The 19,022-nt window shown below is 51.3% G+C and overlaps 1 pseudogene; it reads left to right on the top strand.

Annotated features, from left to right (window-relative positions):
* The window catches only part of LOC147083937 (uncharacterized), a 455,464-nt pseudogene that overhangs the window by 425,271 nt on the left and 11,171 nt on the right, over positions 1–19,022 (top strand).

Here is a 19,022-nt window from a genome sequence, read left to right as displayed (position 1 = left end):
TACTTGGGTTGACGTGCGCTCCTTCCGATGCCTGCGCTTGGCTTCCGCTTGCTCCCGGCGAAGAGACTCGAGGTGTTCGGCGCCTTCCTGGATGCTTCTCCTCCACTTCGTGCGGTCTTGGGCCAGGGATTCCCAGGTGTCGATGGGGATGTTGCACTTTTTCAAGGAGGCTTTGAGGGTGTCCTTGAAGCGTTTCCTCTGCCCACCTGGGGCTCTCTTGCCGTGCCGGAGCTCCGAGTAGAGCGCTTGTTTTGGGTGTCTCGTATCGGGCATGTGGACAATGTGACCCATCCATCGGAGCTGATTGAGCGTGGTCAGAGCTTCGATGTTGGGGAATGTTGGCCTGAGCAACAACACTGACGTTGGTGCGCCTATCCTGCCAATGGATTTGCAGGACCTTGCGGAGGTAGCGTTGGTGGTACCTCTCCAGTGCTTTGAGGTGCCTGCTGTGCATGGTCCATGTCTCTGAGGCATACAGCAGGGCGGGTATCACTGCTGCTCTGTAGACCATGAGCTTAGAGCCGGGTTTGAGGTCCTGGTCTTGAAACACACTCTTCCTCAGGCGATCGAAGGCTGCACTGGCACACTGAAGGCGGTGTTGGACTTCGTCGTCGACCTCTGCCCTTGTTGACAGTAGGCTCCCGAGGTATGGAAAGTGGTCCACGTTGTCACATTCCACTTGTCTCAGCAGCGGGAGAAGCAGGCGGCGGAGGTCCCGCCCCTCGGACACCCCGATTGGTTGGAGGACCCGCCGCCACCTCAGTCCTCCAAGCTCTGCCTGCTGTCTCCCTATTGGTCGGAGCTCCCGTCAGTCACCGCCGTGGAGTTGATCATGTGCCCCAGTCCGGCTCCCTGCAGAAGACAAGGGGCTGCGGCCGCTCAATCCGCTCCGCTCGGTGCCGGGAGGGCGCTGGGACGGTACGGTTTGTATTTTCTTTTTATTTATCTCCCCGCCCGCGCTTCTCTCCGCTATATATAAAAGAAAACTCATAAAACTCACTTTCTGCCGGTGATCCGGACTCTCAGGCGGGGTGTGTGCTGAGCATGCGCGCTGCGGGCCAGGCGCCTGTGGAGCAGGAGAGGGTGGGGCCATGGGGCGCATGCGCGGGGTCAGCCACAACTCAGCACGACGGTCGGAGCGCTTTCTGGAGCGCGGGGGTTTGTGGGGATTGCAGCCGCCATTACTGTTGATCCTTTCAACCAAACTGTGCAGCAGCTGGGGCCTGAAAATCAGCTTCCCTGCCCCTGGGCTGGGAAAGGGCGACATGAGACAACATTCTCCCTCTTACCCCTTTCTACACTCCTTTTACTGGGTTTAAAAGTGGAGCATTTACAGACAGGAAGCTCAGACCAAACAGTTTGATTCATCAGGACCTGAATTTCATCAACCTTTGCACATGGAAGAGGAGCGCAGCGATCGCAGCGTGCACAAATTGCACACATGTTGCATGTGTGGACGTGGATTCAGCCGATTGCCCGACCTGGAGGGCCCCAAGGGCAGGCACACTGGAGACGGTATGAATGTGAGGACTGTGGGAAGAGGTTCACCCAGCTGACTAGCCACGAGTGCACTCATATCAGGAACCGACTGCATAAATGCGAGGACTGCGGGACGGGATACCTTCACCCATATGCGCTGGAAGCTGAGCGGCGGGCTCACACCGGGGAGAGGCCGTTCACCTGCTCCGTGTGTGGGAAGGGATTCGCTCAGTCCTCCAACCTGCGGACACACCAGCGAGTTCACACCGGGGAGAGACCGTTCCCCTGCCCCGTGTGTGGGAAGGGATTCGCTCAGTCCTCCAACCTGCGGACACACCAGCGAGTTCGCACCGGGGAGAGGCCATTCATCTGCCCTGTGTGTGGGAAGGGATTCGCTCAGTCCTCCAACCTGCGGACACACCAGCGAGTTCACACCGGGGAGAGGCCATTCATCTGCTCCGTGTGTGGGAAGGGATTCGCTCAGTCCTCCAACCTGCGGACACACCAGCGAGTTCACACCGGGGAGAGACCGTTCCCCTGCCCCGTGTGTGGGAAGGGATTCGCTCAGTCCTCCAACCTGCGGACACACCAGCGAGTTCACACCGGGGAGAGACCGTTCCCCTGCCCCGTGTGTGGGAAGGGATTCGCTCAGTCCTCCAACCTGCGGACACACCAGCGAGTTCACAGCGGGGAGAGGCCGTTCACCTGCTCCGTGTGTGGGAAGGGATTCGCTCAGTCCTCCAACCTGCGGACACACCAGCGAGTTCACACCGGGGAGAGACCGTTCCCCTGCCCCGTGTGTGGGAAGGGATCCGCTCAGTCCTCCAACCTGCGGACACACCAGCGAGTTCACACCAGGGAGAGGCCATTCATCTGCCCTGTGTGTGGGAAGGGATTCGCTCAGTCCTCCAACCTGCGGACACACCAGCGAGTTCACACTGGGGAGAGGCCGTTCCCCTGCCCCGTGTGTGGGAAGGGATCCGCTCAGTCCTCCAACCTGCGGACACACCAGCGAGTTCACACCGGGGAGAGACCGTTCCCCTGCCCCGTGTGTGGGAAGGGATTCGCTCAGTCCTCCAACCTGCGGACACACCAGCGAGTTCACACCGGGGCGAGACCGTTCCCCTGCCCCGTGTGTGGGAAGGGATTCGCTCAGTCCTCCAACCTGCGGACACACCAGCGAGTTCACACCGGGGAGAGGCCATTCATCTGCCCTGTGTGTGGGAAAGGATTCGCTCAGTCCTCCAACCTGCGGACACACCAGTGAATTCACACCGGGGAGAGGCCGTTCACCTGCCCCGTGTGTGGGAAGGACTTTACGTATTTGGCCAACCTGCGGACAAACCAGCGAGTTCACTCTGATGAGAGGCCATTTAAATGTTCAGACTGTGGAAAGAGCTTTAAACGCTCCCAGTATCTGATGAAGCACCAGCGGCTGCACACTGGAGAGAGACCGTACGGCTGCTCTCACTGCCACAAGAGGTTTGTGAACTCCGTGGACCTGCTGACGCATCAGCGAGTTCACACTGGGGCGAGGCCGTTCAGCTGCTCCGTGTGCAGGAAGGGATTCGCTCATTCGTTCAGCCTACGGAGCCACCGGAGAGTACACACCGGGAAGAGTCCGTTCACCTGCTCCGTGTGTGGGAAGGATTTCACGTGTTTGTCCAACCTGCTGGGACATCAGCGAGTTCACTCTGACGAGAGGCCATTTAAATGTTCAGACTGTGGGAAGAGCTTTAAACGCTCCCAGTATCTGATGAAGCACCAGCGGCTGCACACTGGAGAGAGACCGTACAGCTGCTCTCACTGCCACAAGAGGTTTGTGAACTCCGCGGACCTGCTGACGCATCAGCGAGTTCACACCGGGGAGAGGCCGTTCACCTGCTCCGTGTGCGAGTAGGGATTCGCTCATTCGTTCAGCCTGCAGACCCACCGGAGAGTACACACCGGGAAGAGTCCATTCACCTGCTCCATGTGTGGGAAGGGATTAGCTGAGTCCTCGAATCTGCTGGTACACCAGAGAATTCACAATGGAAAGAGGCCATTCACCTGCTCTGTGTGTGGGAAGGGATTCGCTCAGTCTACCCTCCTGCTGATACACCAGCGAGTTCACACTGGGAAGAGGCCGTTCATCTGCTCCGCGTGTGGGAAGGGATTCACTCGGTCCTTTCACCTGCTGAGACACCAGCAAGTTCACACCAAGGAGAGACCGTTCACAGGTGGCACAGGATTGATTCAGTCCTCCAGCCAACTGAAACAGCAGCCACTTTGAAGTGGAGAGAGGCTGTTCACCTGCTCCCAGTGCAGGAAGGGATAAACTCAGTCGTCCAGCCTGCTCGGACACCAGCGAGTTCACACCGGACAGTCGCCGTTCGCTGAGCGTCCAACCTATTTAGAGAGCTGCGAGTTCCCACTGAGACCCTGTAAAATGTTCTGACCATGGGAAGAGATTTAAAAGTGCTGTCACACTGAGGCGAGGCCATTCAACAGGGGTTCAGGAGGAGGTCATCAGACAGGTCCAAACAATCCCATTTCCTGAGTGTGACATCGAGTGTACAGCACAGAAAGAGGCCATTCGGCCCAACAGGTCCATGCTGGCGTTTATGCTCCACACGAGCCTCCTCCCGCCCTACTTCATCTAACCCGAGCAGCATATCCTTCTCGCAGTAACCAAGCTTGTGTATAAGAACAGGCCACTTAAACCGGTCAGTTGGAACAGACTCGAGAAGATCGCGCGCGAATCCACTGTACTTCTATTCTCCAGATTGAGGGAATTATATACGACATATTGACTGGGCAAATCAAATTACCACTAATGGTGTGGAGGACAAATTCTTGGAATGCACGTGAGGTGGTTTCCTGGATCAGTATGTGGAGGAACCAACCAGGGAACAGGCTATTCTGGATCTGGTACTGTGTAATGAGAAAGGGCTAATGAATAATCTTGTGGTAAAGGGACCTTTAGGGACAAGTGACCATAATATGATTGAATTTTACATTAAGTTTGAGAGTGATGTAGTCCAATCTGAAACTAAGGTCTTCAATCTAAACAGAGGAAACTACAAGGGTATGAGGGACAAGTTGGCCATGGTAGATTGGGAGACTACACTGAAAGGTATGAAGGTGGACATACAATGGCTAACATTCAAGGAAATAATGCATAAATTGCAACAAACATATATTCCTCTAGGGCATAAAAACCCAAAAGGAAAAGTGATCCAACCATGGCTAACAAAAGAAATGAAAGCTAGTATTAAGCCAGAAAAAGCAGTCAGCCTGAGGATTGGGATCTTTTTAGAAATCAGCAAAGGGTGACCAAGAAATTGATAAAGGGAAAATGGAATATGAGCACAAACTAGCGAAAAATATAAAAACGGATTGTAAAAGCTTCTATAGGTATGTGAAAAGGAAAAGACTGGCGAAGGTAAATGTAGGTCCTTTACAGTCAGAGACGGGAGAGTTTATAATGGAGAATGAGGAATTAAATAAATACTTTGTTTCTGTCTTCACGGAGGAAGACAAAAAAAACCTCCCAGAAATACGAGAAAACCAAGGGTGTGGCGAGAATGAGGAATTTAAAGAAATTATTATTAGTGGAAAAACAGTACTAGCAAAATTAATGGGACTAAAAGTCGATAAATCTCAAGGACCGGATGACCTACATCCTAGGGTTTTGAAAGAGGTGGCGTTTGGAATAGTGGACGCATTGGTTGTCATCTTCCAAAATTCTATAGATTCTGCAACGGTTCCTGCAGATTGGAGGATAGCAAATGTAACCCCGCTATTTAAGAAAGGAGGGAGAGAGAAAGCGGGGAACTACAGACCTGTTAGCCTCACATCAGTAGTTGGGAAAATGCTGGAATCTATTATAAAGGATGCAATAACTGGGCACTTAGAAACTAATAGTAAGATTGGGCAGAGTCAACATGGATTTATGAAAGGGAAATCCTGTTTGACAAATCTGTTGGAGTTCTTTGAGGATGTAACTAGTGGAGTAGACAAAGGGGAACCGGTAGATGTGGTGTATCTGGATTTTCAGAAGGCCTTCGATAAGGTCCCACACAAGAGGTTGGTGAACAAAATTAGGGCACATGGAATTGGGGGTAATATACTTGCATGGATTGAGAATTGGTTAACAGACAGAAAACAAAGAGTAGGGATAAACAGATCTTTTACAGGATGGCAGGCTGTGACTAGTGGGGTACCGCAAGGATCAGTGCTTGGGCCCCAGCTATTCACAATCTAGATCAATGATTTGGATGAGGGGACTAAATGTAACATTTCCAAATTTGCTGATGATACAAAGCTAGGTGGCAGTGTCAGTTGTGAAGAGGATGTGAAGAGGCTTCAAGGGGATCTCGACAGGCTCAGTGAGTGGGCGAGAACATGGCAGATGGAATATAATGTGGATAAATGTGACGTTATCCACTTTGGTAGAAAAAACAGAAAGGCAGAATATTTACTAAATGGTGAAAGATTGGGGAATGCAGATGCTCAAAGGGACCTGGGTGTCCTTGTACATGAGTCACTGAAAGTGAATGTGCAGGTGCAGCAAGCCATTAGGAAGGCAAATGGTATGCTGGCCTTCATTACAAGAGGATTTGAGTACAGGAGTAAAGAAGTCTTACTCCAATTATATAGGGCCTTGGTGAGACCACACCTGGAGTACTGTGTACAATTTTGGTCTCCTTACCTAAGGAAGGATATACTTGCCATAGAGGGAGTGCAACGAAAGTTCACAAGATTGATTCCTGGGATGGCGGGACTGTCGTATGAGAAGAGATTGAGTAAACTAGGCCTGTATTCTCTTGAATTCAGAAGAATGAGAGGGGATCTCATTGAAGCATACAAAATTATTACAGGGCTTGATAGGGTGGATGCTGGGAGAATGTTTCCCTTGGCTGGGGAGTGTAGACCCAGGGGCCACAGCCTCAGGATAAAGGGAAGGCCATTCAGGACTGAGATGAGAAGAAATTTCTTCACACAGAGGGTGGTGAATCTTTGGAATTCTCTACCCCAGAGGGCTGTGGAGGCTCAGTCATTGGGTATATCCCAAACAGAAGTTGATAGATTTCTGACTAGTAAGGGCATCAAGGGATATGGCGATAGGGCTGGTGAATGGAGTTGAGGCAGAAGATCAGCCATGATCTCATTGAATGGCGGAGCAGGCTCAAAGGGCCGAATGGCCGACTCCTGCTCCTATTTCTTATGTTCTTAAACCTTTATAAATCACTGGTTAGGCACCAGCTGGAGTATTGTGTCCAATTCTGGGAACCACACTTTAGGAAGGATGTCAAGGCCTTGGAGAAGGTGCAGAGGAGATTTACCAGGATGGTTCCAGGGATGAGGGACTTCAGTTATGTGGAAAAACTGGAGAAGCTGGGATTGTTATCCTGAGAGAAGAAGGTTAGGGAGAGATTTAATAGAGGCGTTCAAAATCATGAAGGGTTTGGATAGAGTACATAAAGAGAAACTGTTTCCAGCGGCAGGAGGGTCGGTAACCAGAGGACACAGATTGAAGATAATCGGTAAAAGAACCAGAGGGGAGATGAGGAAACATTTTTTTACACAGCGAGTTGTTGTGATCTGGAATGCGCTGCCTGAAAGGGCGGTGGAAGCAGATTCAATAGTAACTTTCAAAAGAGAATTGGATCGATACTTTAAGGGGAAAAATTTGCAGGGATATGAGGGGAGTGGGATTAATTGGAGAGCTCTTTCAAAGACTTCAAGGGTTAAGTTACGAGGAGAGATTACACAAACTAGGGTTGTATTCCCTAGAATTTAGAAGTTAAGGGGCGATCTGATGGAAGTTTTCAAGATATTGAGGGGAAATAGAGAGGGGCGATAGAGAGAAACTATTTCTGCTGGTTGGGGATTCTAGGACTAGGGGACATAGTCTAACAATTAGAGCCAGACCTTTCAGGAGTGAAATTAGGAAACACTTCGACACACAAAGTGTGGTAGAGGTTTCGAACTCTCTTCCGCAAACGGCAATTGATGCTAGATCAATCGTTCATTTTAAATCGGAGACTGATAGATTTTTGTTAACCAAAGGTATTAAGGGATATGGGCCAAAGGCGGGTGTATGGAGTGAGACTGCAGACCAGCCATGATCTCACTGAATGGCGGAACAGGCTCGAGGGGCCGAATGGCCTCCTCCTTCACTTTATAGAAACATAGAAGATAGGAGCAGGAGTAGGCCATTCGGCCCCTCGAGCCTGCTCCGTCTTTCAATGAGATCATGGCTGATCATCCAAACTCAATACCCTGTCCCTGCCTTCTCCCCATATCCCTTGATCCCTTTAGCCTGAAGAAATATATCTAACTCCTTGAATATATTTAATGAATTGGCCACAACTGCCTTCTGTGGTAGAGAATTCCACAGGTTCACCACTCTCTGGGTGAAGAAATTCCTCCTCATCTCTGTCCTAAATGGCTTACCCCTTATCCTTAGACTGTGACCCCTGGCTCTGGACATCCCAACCATCGGGAACATCCTTCCTGCATCTAGTCTGTCTAGTACTGTTAGAATTTTGTAAGTTTCAATGAGATCCCCTCTCATTCTTCTAAACTCCAGTGAGTATAAGCCCAATCGACACAATCTCTCCTCATACGTCATTCCTGCCATCCCAGGTATCAGTCTGGTGAATCTTCGCTGCACTCCCTCCATGGCAAGAACATCCTTCCTCAGATAAGGCGACCAAAACTGCACACAATACTCAAGGTGTGGTCTCACCAAGGCCCTGTACAACTGCAGCAAGACATCCTTGTTCCTGTACTCGAACCCTCTCGCTACGAAGGCCAACATACCATTTGCCTTCTTAACCGCCTGCTGCACCTGCATGCTTACCTTCAGCGACTGGTGCACAAGGACACCCAGGTCTCATTGCACTTCCCCTTCTCCCAATCTATTGCCATTCAGATAATAATCTGCCTTCCTGTTTTTTGCCACCAAAGTGGATAACCTCGCATTTATCCACATTATACTGCATCTGCCATGTTTCTGCACAATCACCCAACCTGTCCAAATCATACTGGAGTATCTCGGCATCCTCCTCAAAGCACACACGCCCACCCAGCTTTGTGTCGTCTACAAACTTGGAGATATTACATCTAGTTCCCTCGTCTAGATCATTAATATATATTGTGAATAGCTGGGGGTCCGAGCACCGATCCCTGCGATATCGCTCTATAATTCTTTAAAATAGGCTTTGCAGACTCAGCAAACCTTATTTGCTTTGCTGTTTTTTGGCTGACGAAATAAAAGTTATTTTTTGGGCTGCAGGTATTTAATTGAGTTAGTTCCTGCTTGCTGTCAGTCCTGGCCCGTGGTCCCGCCCATTCCTGCACCTCATTGGCTGACACACCGCTGTCAATCGACACCACGAGGGGATCGCGATGGTCGGGGAGTCCAGAACCAGGGCTCACAGTCTAAGGATAATGGGTAAGCCATTTAGGACAGAGATGAGAAGGAATTTCTTCACCCAGAGAGTGATGCGCTGTGAGGAGGATGCCGAGAAACTCCAGTATGATTTGGACAGGTTGGGTGATTGGGCAGAAGCATGGCAGATGCAGTACAATGTGGATAACTGCGAGGTTATCCACTTTGGTGTCAAAAACAGGAAGGCAGATTATTATCTGAATGGCAATAGATTGGGAGAAGGGGAAGTGCAACGAGACCTGGGTGTCCTTGTGCACCAGTCGCTGAAGGTAAGCATGCAGGTGCAGCAGAAGGTTAAGAAGGCAAATGGTATGTTGGCCTTCGTAGCGAGAGGGTTTGAGTACAGGAACAAGGATGTCTTGCTGCAGTTGTACAGGGCCTTGGTGAGACCACACCTTGAGTATTGTGTGCAGTTTTGGTTGCCTTATCTGAGGAAGCATGTTCTTGCCATGGAAGGAGTGCAGCGAAGATTCACCAGGCTGATACCTGGGATGGCAGGAATGATGTATAAGGAGAGATTGGGTCGATTGGGCTTATACTCGCTGGAGTTTAGAAGAATGAGAGGGGATCTCATTGAAACTTTAAAAATTCTAACAGGACTGGACAGACTAGATGCAGGAAGGATGTTTCTGATGGCCGGGGAGTCCAGAACCAGGGGTCACAGTCTAAGGATAAGGGGTAAGCCATTTAGGACAGAAATGAGGAGGAATTTCTTCACCCAGAGAGTGGTGAACCTGTGGAATTCTCTACCACAGAAGGCAGTGGAGGCCAATTCATCTATATATATAAAGCGGCTCTTCTGTCTGTCTGTCTGTCTGTCCGCCTGGTCTCTATACGTTTGGAAGTTACAGAGCGTACCGACGCGTGCGTCGCCTCAAAAGAAAGCTTGCGATTCCGGACCGGTCATAGGCGTATTTATGTTTCTAACAGACAAAAATCCCGCCCGCGGTATCCCAAAAACGTTCAGCGTTCCGCTCATTAGCATCTCATTAGCGACCGTGTGACGTCGAGGTCTTCCTACAGTTGTGTGTCGAGTGACTCGACGATTGACCAATCCTACGCTTCGGTGACCTGACCGGTCGACCAATCGGTGCGTGTGTGGGCGGGCCTTATCCTTCTGAACCGAGGTGAGTGGCCGCCATCTTGATTTTCCACGATTTTTTCCCCCACACTTTCTGTGTGTTAGGGAACTAAGGTAAATATTTCAATTATGTGTTAGGCAATTAATTAACAATTTATTTGAGTTTTATATTGTGTTTAGCAACCCCCCCCCCCTCCTCCTCACCCTCGCGCAGGGGGGACTCGGGGCCTGAAGCTGAAAAAATTTCTCTCTCTCTCTCTCTCTCTTTCTTCCCTCTCTCTCCATCTCTCCTTCTCCTCTTCCCTCTCTCTCCTTCTCCTCTTCCCTCTCTCCTCTTCCCTCTCTCTCCTTCTCCTCTTCCCTCTCTGTCTCTCTCTACTTCCCCCTCTCAGGTGTCGCGGACGGAGCACGGGTGCGCCGCCCGAAGTTTCCCGCTCGCTAACGGCCTTGCCGGCTCCCGCGGGCCGCTCGCACTGACCGCGCATGCGCCGCCCGCACTCACCGCGCATGCGCCGCCCACACTCACTGCGCATGCGCTGCTCGCCCGCCCGCAGCGCGCGATACGCGGGGGACCTCAGCAACGGCACCGGACCTCAGGCGCTAGGCAGGGGGAGGGGCCGGAGAGAGGGACAGAGGGGAGGGGAGGGGGGGAGGGGAGGGAGAGAGGGGAGGGGGGGAGGGAGAGAGGGGAGGGGGGAGGGAGAGAGGGGAGGGGGGAGGGGAGGGGGGGAGGGAGAGAGGGGAGGGGGAGGGAGAGGGGGGGAGGGAGAGAGGGGGGGAGGGAGAGAGGGGAGGGAGGGAGAGAGGGGAGGGGGGGAGGGAGAGAGGGGAGGGGAGGGAGAGAGGGGAGGGAGGGATAGGACAGGGAGAGGACATGACAGGGAGAGGGGGGACACACAGGGCCAGGGAGACCAAACGCCCCAAAATTGCCCTCGCGCCCCAAAATTGCCCTCGCAACGCGGGGCTCCCCAGCTAGTTAAATATATTCAAGGAGTTGGGTATATTTCTTAAGGCTAAAGGGATCAAGGGATATGGGGAGAAAGGAGGAACAGGGTACTGAATTTGGATGATCAGCCATGATCTCATTGAATGGCGGAGCAGGCTCGAGGGGCCGAATGGCCTACTCCTGCTCCTGTCTTCTATGTTTCTATGTTTCTAAAATAGGCTTTGCTGACTCAGCAAATCTCATTTGCTTTGCTGTTTTTTGGCTGAGTAAATAAAAGTGTTTTTTTGGCTGCATGCAGGTATTTAATTGAGTTAGTTCAGGCTTGCTGTCAGTCCTGGCCCTGGTCCCGCCCCTTCCTGCACCTCATTGGCTGACACCGCTGTCAATCGACACCACGGGGGGGAAGGGAGGGTGATTGACAGGTGACGATTGATAGAAGCGCCTGCCCGCGCTGTGATTGGTGCAGGGGAAGGCAAGTGGGCGTGTCCGGCCCCCGGGCCCACGTGGGGGAGACAACGGATGGCTGGAGCGCATGCGCAGCCCGCCTCGCACCGTTGGGAAGCTTTTCAAATATTTTTTTTTGCGGAACAAATTGAAAACACTCATTAATTCCCCCAACCTCCTCCCCTGTAAAGTGCGATTATTATTATTCTTGTTTTTCCTCATTTGTGTGGGGTGTCTATTTTTTACCTTGCGGTGGCGTGCGCCGATCCAACCGACCCCTTGGCGTTGCGTGCTGGCGTCAGCGCGTAATCGGAGGGGGGGTTTGATTGACGCGAGGCGCCCCCCAATCAGGAGCGCGGAAAACGCTGGGAGGACCGGGCGGGCTGACGGTCCTCCAACCAATGGCGGCGCGGGAGGGAGGGGGGCGGGACCTCGGTGGGCTGCAGGCCGCTTTCCTGCTTTCATTGTCTGCAGAGCTGTTAAAGGGAAGGGGAGGAGGGGGGTGGAAAAAACCCAGCTTGTGAGTGTTTATTCCTTTGCATTACCTTTATTGCAAGGCTATTCATCAACTGCATTGATTTAAAAATAAGTGAACCTTTTCTCTTTTCGACTTTTAGGGAGGGAAAAAGAGTGGCAGGGCTATAGTAATAGGGGATTCGATTGTAAGGGGAATAGATAGGGGTTTCTGTGGTCGCGACCGAGACTCCAGGATGGTATGTTGCCTCCCTGGTGCAAGGGTCAAGGATGTCTCGGCGCGGGTGCAGAACATTCTGGAGGGGGAGGGGGAACAGCCAGTTGTCGTGATACATGTTGGTACCAACGACGTAGCTAAAAAAAGGGAAGAGGTCCTACAAGTAGAATTTAGGGAGTTAGGAGCCAAGCTAAAAAGTAGGACCTCGAAGGTAGTAATCTCTGGATTACTACCAGTGCCACGTGCTAGTAAGAGTACAGAGAACAGGATAGTTAGGCTAAATACGTGGCTTGAGCAGTGGTGTAAGAGGGAGGGTTTTAAATTTTTGAGGCATTGGAACCAGTTTTGTGGTAGGTGTGACCTATACAAAAGGGACGGTCTACACCTGTGCAGAGATGGAACTGATGTTCTCGGGGTAATTTTTGATAAAGCAGTTCGGGAGCATTTAAACTAGTATGGCAGGGGGCTAGAAACCTATGTAGTGAAATAGAGGAAAGTGAAAGGCAGACAGAAATAAATGGTAAAAGGGTGAGGAACAAAAAACAAAGGGCCAAACTAATTCATAAAAAATGTGAGCATAAAAAAAGCCTGAGGGTTTTATACCTTAATGCGAGAAGCATCAGGAACAAGGTAGATGAATTAGCTGTGGAAATAGAGGTTAATAATTATGATCTAATTGGGATTACGGAAACATGGTTGCAGGGTGAGCAGGGCTGGGAGCTTAACATACAGGGGTATTCAGTATTTAGGAAGGATCGACAAAAAAGAAAGGGAGGAGGGGTAGCATTGCTAGTAAAAGAGGGGATAAATGCAATTGAAAAGAAGGATATTAACTCAGTTAATACAGAATCTATATGGGTGGAGCTAAGAAATAGCGAGGGGCGAAAAACATTAATAGGAGTGGTATATAGGCCTCCAAATAGTAAAATAGAGGTTAGGGAGGGCATCACGAGGGAAATTAGAGAAGCGTGCAATAAGAGCACAGCTGTCATCATAGGTGACTTTAACTTACATATAGATTGGACTAGCCTAATCAGTAAAAATAATGAGGAGGAGGAATTCCTTGAGTGTTTAAGGGATGGTTATCTGGATCAATATGTCGAGGAACCAACTCGGGAACAGGCTATATTGGACTGGGTACTGTGCAATGAGAAGGGACTAATCAGTAATCTTGTTGTACGGGGACCCTTGGGTCAGAGCGATCATAACATGATCGATTTCTCACTCGAAATGGAGAGCGAAGAAATTGACTCAGAGACTAAGGTCCTGAATTTAAACAAGGGGAATTATGATGCCATGAGACGGGAACTGAGTAGGTCTGATTGGACAACGTTCCTGGGAGGACTGGAGGTAGATAAACAATGGCAAACATTTAAAGATAGAATGACAAAATTGCAAAAATTGTTTATACCAATCTGGCATAAAAGGAAATCTAAAAAGGTGACTCAACCGTGGATAACAGGGGAAATTAGAGACAGCATAAAATCCAAAGATAGGGCGTATAAAATAGCCAAAAAAAGCGCCAGAGCGGAAGATTGGGAACAGTTTAAGATAGAGCAAAGGAGGGCAAAGGGCATGATCAAGAGGGGCAAAATAGCTTACGAAAACAAGCTGGCGGAAAATATAAAAACTAACTCCAAAAGCTTTTATAAATATATCAAAAGGAAAAGACTGGTGAAAACCAAAGTTGGTCCATTGCAGTCAGATACGGGGGAATATATAATGGGAAATAAGGAAATGGCAGATCAACTAAATGCATACTTTGGGTCAGTCTTTACGAAGGAAGACACAAAAAACCTCCCTGGGATATCGGGAAAAATAGGGACATTGGCAAAGGAGGAACTGACGCAAATCAATATCTCTAAGGATATGGTGTTAAGGAAGCTAAAGGGATTGAAGGTGGACAAATCCCCAGGGCCTGATAACATGCATCCTAGGGTACTGAAGGAGGTGGCCCTAGAGATAGCGGATGCACTAAGGATGATTTTTCAGAATTCATTAGACTCGGGAACAGTGCCGATGGATTGGAGGGTAGCTAACGTTACCCCACTATTCAAAAAGGGGGGTAGGGAAAAAGCAGGTAATTACAGACCTGTAAGCCTTACATCAGTTGTGGGCAAAATGCTGGAGTCCATCATTAAGGATGAAATAGCGGAGCACTTAGCAAATGGGGACAGGATAGGACAGAGTCAACATGGATTTACAAAGGGTAAATCGTGCTTGACTAATCTATTGGAATTTTTTGAGGGAGTAACTGGTAGAATAGATGGGGGAGAGCCAGTAGATGTGGTGTACCTGGACTTCCAAAAGGCCTTCGATAAGGTCCCACATAAAAGATTAGCATGGAAAATTGAGGCTCATGGGATAAAGGGAAAAGTTTTGGCGTGGATAGGGAACTGGCTGTCAGATAGAAAACAGAGAGTTGGAATAAACGGCTCATTTTCTGAATGGCAGGCAGTAACAAGTGGGGTACCACAGGGATCTGTCCTGGGCCCCCAGCTGTTCACAATTTACATTAATGACCTGGATCAGGGAGTCGGATGCAGCATTTCCAAATTTGCAGACGACACTAAACTAGGAGGGGGGGTGGGCTCAGAGGAAGAGACCAGGAAGCTCCAGAGCGATTTGGACAGACTGGGCGATTGGGCGGATAAATGGCAGATGCACTATAATGTGGACAAGTGCGAAGTTATCCACCTTGGGTGCAGGAACGGGAGGGCAAATTATTATTTAAATGGCAATAGATTGGGAGAGGGGGAAGTACAGAGAGACCTGGGTGTTCTTGTACACCAGTCACTGAAGGCGAGCATGCAGGTGCAACAGGCGGTCAAGAAGGCAAACGGTATGCTGGCCTTCATAGCAAAAGGGTTAGAATACAGGAACAGGGATACCTTGCTGCAGCTGTACAGGGCACTGGTGAGACCACACCTCGAGTACTGTGTACAGTTTTGGTCGCCTCATCTGAGGAAGGATGTTCTTGCCATGGAGGGGGTGCAGCGGCGATTCACCAGGCTGATACCAGGAATGGCGGGAATGACCTATGAGGAGAGACTATGTAGTTTAGGGATGTACACACTGGAGTTTAGAAGATTGAGAGGGGACCTCATAGAAGTGTATAAAATTCTGACAGGTCTAGACAGACTGGATGCAGAAGGAATGTTTCCCTTGGCGGGTGAGAACAGAACTAGAGGACATAATTTAAGGATAAGGGCTAAACCATTTAGGACAGAGATGAGGGGGAATTTCTTCACTCAGAGAGTGGTGAACCTGTGGAACTCATTGCCACAGAGGGCAGTGTACGCCAGCTCATTAAATATATTTAAGAGGGAATTAGATATATTTCTACGGGCAAAAGGGGTTAAGGGTTACGGAGAGAAGGCGGGGACGGGATACTGAATTAAAGGATCAGCCATGATCTCATCGAATGGCGGAGCAGGCACGAAGGGCCGAATGGCCTACTCCTGCTCCTATCTTCTATGTATCTATGTATCCAGAACAAAGACCCTTGGTGCTGTGAACATTTTGGTGGGCAGCCACTTTTAAAGGGACAAAGACCAGCATTCTTCCTCCTCTCTCTCTCTCTCTCTTGTGAGTATTTGTGGTGGATGAGGGGGAGGGGTGGTGAGTCAAAGGGGACTGCGGCCCCTTTTCAACAAAAACAATTGCTTGGCCATTTGAAGGGGAATGGGTGCCCCCCAGTTATTTAAAGGGGCAGTGCCTCTCTCTTTCTGTATTATGTAAGAGCAGGGAGGTTCTGCTTGAACTGTACAAAACACCAGTTAGGCCACCGGCTAGAATGCTGCGTGCAGTTCTGCTTGCCCCATTGCAGGAAAGATGTGACTGCTCGAGACGGGAGATTTACGAGGATGTTGCCAGGACTAGAGAATTTCAGCTACAAGGAAAGATTGAATACATAGAAACATAGAAGATAATCTACATCCTAGGGTACTTAAGGAAGTGGCCCTAGAAATAGTAGATGCATTTTGGTCATCTTCCAAAATTCGATAGACTCTGGAACAGTACCCATGGATTGGCGGGTAGCTAATGTTACCCCACTGTTCAAAAAAGGTGGTAGAGAGAAAACGGGGAATTATAGACCGGTAAGCCTGACATCGGTAGTGGGGAAAATGCTAGAGTAATAGCAGAGCACTTGGAAAACAGATTGGACAAAGTCAACATGGATTTACAAAAGGTAAATTGTGCTTGACTAATCTACTGGAATTTTTTGAGGATGTAACTGGTAAAATAGATAAGGGAGAACCAGTGGATGTGGTGTATTTGGACGTTCAAAAGGCTTTCGATAAGGTCCCGCATAAGAGATTAGCATGTAAAGTTAAGGCACATGGGATTGGGGGCAAGGTATTGACTTGGATAGAGAACTGGTTGGCAGACAAAGCAAAGAGTTGGACTAAACGGCTCTTTTTCCGAGTGGCAGGCAGTGACTAGTGGGGTACCACAGGGATCGGTCCTTGGACCCCAGCTATTCACAATATATATTAATGATCTAGACGAGGGAACTAGATGTAATATCTCCAAATTTGCAGACGACACAAAGCTGGGTGGGCGTGTGTGCTGTGAGGAGGATGCTGAGAAACTCCAGTATGATTTGGACAGGTTGGGTGATTGGGCAGAAGCATGGCAGGTGCAATATAACGTGGATAAATGCGAGGTTATCCACTTTGGTGTCAAAAACAGGAAGGTGTTGCGGCTGCCGCGGAACACGAATGGAGGCCGAACCGATCTGAGGAACACATGGCTTTTATTACATTCTCTTGAGAGATGGCTGCCCCAGCTCCTCTCTCTGCTAAACCCGAAAACAGACTGAGGGCGACGCCCGCTCCTTTGTCATGCCTTAAAGGCAGCATGCTTCTTAAAGGCAAGGTGCCCGATTTATTGTCCATGGACGGAAAAGTGGATTGCGCCCATTTAGGTGGCGATCCGCCACACAGCTTCCCCCAGAATCCGCTTAGGAGGTGTGGACGAGACTGTGCGGCGGTCTGATGGGCCGGCCGGAGCGGCTCTTGTAGGACGCCGGTGGACGTGGAACGGCCGGGCGTGGAGCAGCCGGGTGTACTGGCTTGAGGGCAAGTCGGCCGCGTGGCGGTGGACGAGCTACTGGGACCTGCTCACTGGGCTCCGAGTGTGCTGGCTTGAGTCGGTCAACCGACACTTTTTCAGTCCTGTCGCCCACTTGTCGGTCGAAAAATTTGTTCCCAGCCTGTAGCACTTTGTAGGGCCCGTCGTACGGGGGTTGAAGGGGTCCGCGGTGGGCATCGTGCCGGACGAAAATGAACCGTGCCTGGTGCAGGCTTAGCGGGACGTGTGAGGTGGATTCGCCGTGCCGGGCAATGGGCACCGGGGCGAACTGTAGCGCCGGTGAGGCGAAGTCGTGGCGTTGCTGGTCGGCTGACCAGGGTGTCATGGCGGTGGGCAGGAACTCGCCGGGTACGCGCAGCGGCTGGCCGTACACGAGCTCTGCTGCCGATGCGTGGAGGTCTTCTTTAACCACGGAGCGCAGGCCGAGGAGGACCCACGGGAGTCGGTCGGTCCAGGCGCCGTCCTGGAGGCTGGCTCAAAGAGATGCCTTCAAGGATCTGTGGAACCGCTCACACAGTCCGTTGGCTTGGGGGTGGTACGCTGTGGTGCGGTGAATGGTCACCCCGAGATTGCGTGCGATGGCGGTCCAGAGTTCAGAGGTAAATTGCGGACCTCTGTCCGACGTCATGTCGGAGGGGACGCCGAACCGTGCGACCCAGGTGCTGACGAAGGCTCTGGCGATGTCGGCGGTGGTGGTAGAGGTCAGTGGAATTGCCTCGGGCCAGCGCGTGGTGCGGTCGACGATCGCCAGCAAGTGCGTGTGGCCTTGCGACGGCGGCAGGGGCCCGACGATGTCCACGTGGATGTGGTCGAATCTACGTGAAGGGACGGTGAACTCCTCGAGGGGTGCTTTCGTGTGTTGCTGCACCTTGGCCCGTTGGCAGGCTAGGCAGGAGTTGGCCCAAGTACGCACATCCTTGCGAAGGCCGCGCCAGACAAAGCGGTTGGCTACCAATTTGATGGATGCGCGGGCGCCGGGGTGGGAGAGGTTGTGGAGAATCTCGAATACCCGGCGGCGCCAGGACGCTGGGACGACGGGCCGAGGTTGAGATAGGGATATGTCGCACTTGACCGTGACTGCGGTCGGGCCGCAGGCGACGTCGGCCAGGCGTAGCCCTGGTAGGTTGGTAGGTGCGGAGAGCAGATCAGGGTCCGTGAGCTGGTCTGCTGCGAGTTGAGCGTAGTCGACTGCCAGGTGTGCGGCGTGGATGGCGGGGCGGGAGAGGCAGTCGGCCACCACGTTGTCGCGGCCGGAGACGTGTTGGATGTCCGTGGTGAACTTGGACACTGCCGCGAGCTGGCGCTGCTGCCTGGCGGACCAGGGGTCGGTTGTCTTTGCCATTGCGAATGTCAGGGGTTTGTGGTCGACAAACACAGTGAAGGGGTGGCCCTCCAGCAAAAACCGAAAATGGCGGACCGCCAGGTACAGCGCGAGGAGCTCGCGGTCGAAGGTGCTGTACTTGACCTCCGGGGGGCGTAGTTGGCGGCTGAAGAAGGCAAGTGGTTGCCAGGCGCCGTCGACCCACTGCTCGTACACGGCGCCGACCGCGTGGTCGGAGGCATCCGTGGTGAGCGCTACTCTGGCATTGGGCCGTGGGTGCGCGAGCAGGGTGGCGTCGGCGAGCGCGGTCTTGGTGGAGTTGAAGGCGGCTGATACGTCTGCCGTCCATTCGACCGCCATCTTGCCGCTCCTGCCCCGGAGGGCTTCATACAGGGGCCTCATGAGGGACGCCGCTTTGGGGATGAAGCGGTTGTAGAAATTCACCATCCCGAGGAACTCCTAGAGTCCTTTGATGGTGGTGGGGCGGGGAAATTGCTGGACGGCCTGCACCTTGGTGGGCAG

This window comes from Somniosus microcephalus, unplaced genomic scaffold, assembly GCF_052327205.1.
Source record: "Somniosus microcephalus isolate GS21.2 unplaced genomic scaffold, FLI_Smic_1.0 scaffold13, whole genome shotgun sequence".
Taxonomy (NCBI): Eukaryota; Metazoa; Chordata; class Chondrichthyes; order Squaliformes; family Somniosidae; genus Somniosus; species Somniosus microcephalus.
This window is presented reverse-complemented; position numbering and strand designations above follow the sequence as displayed.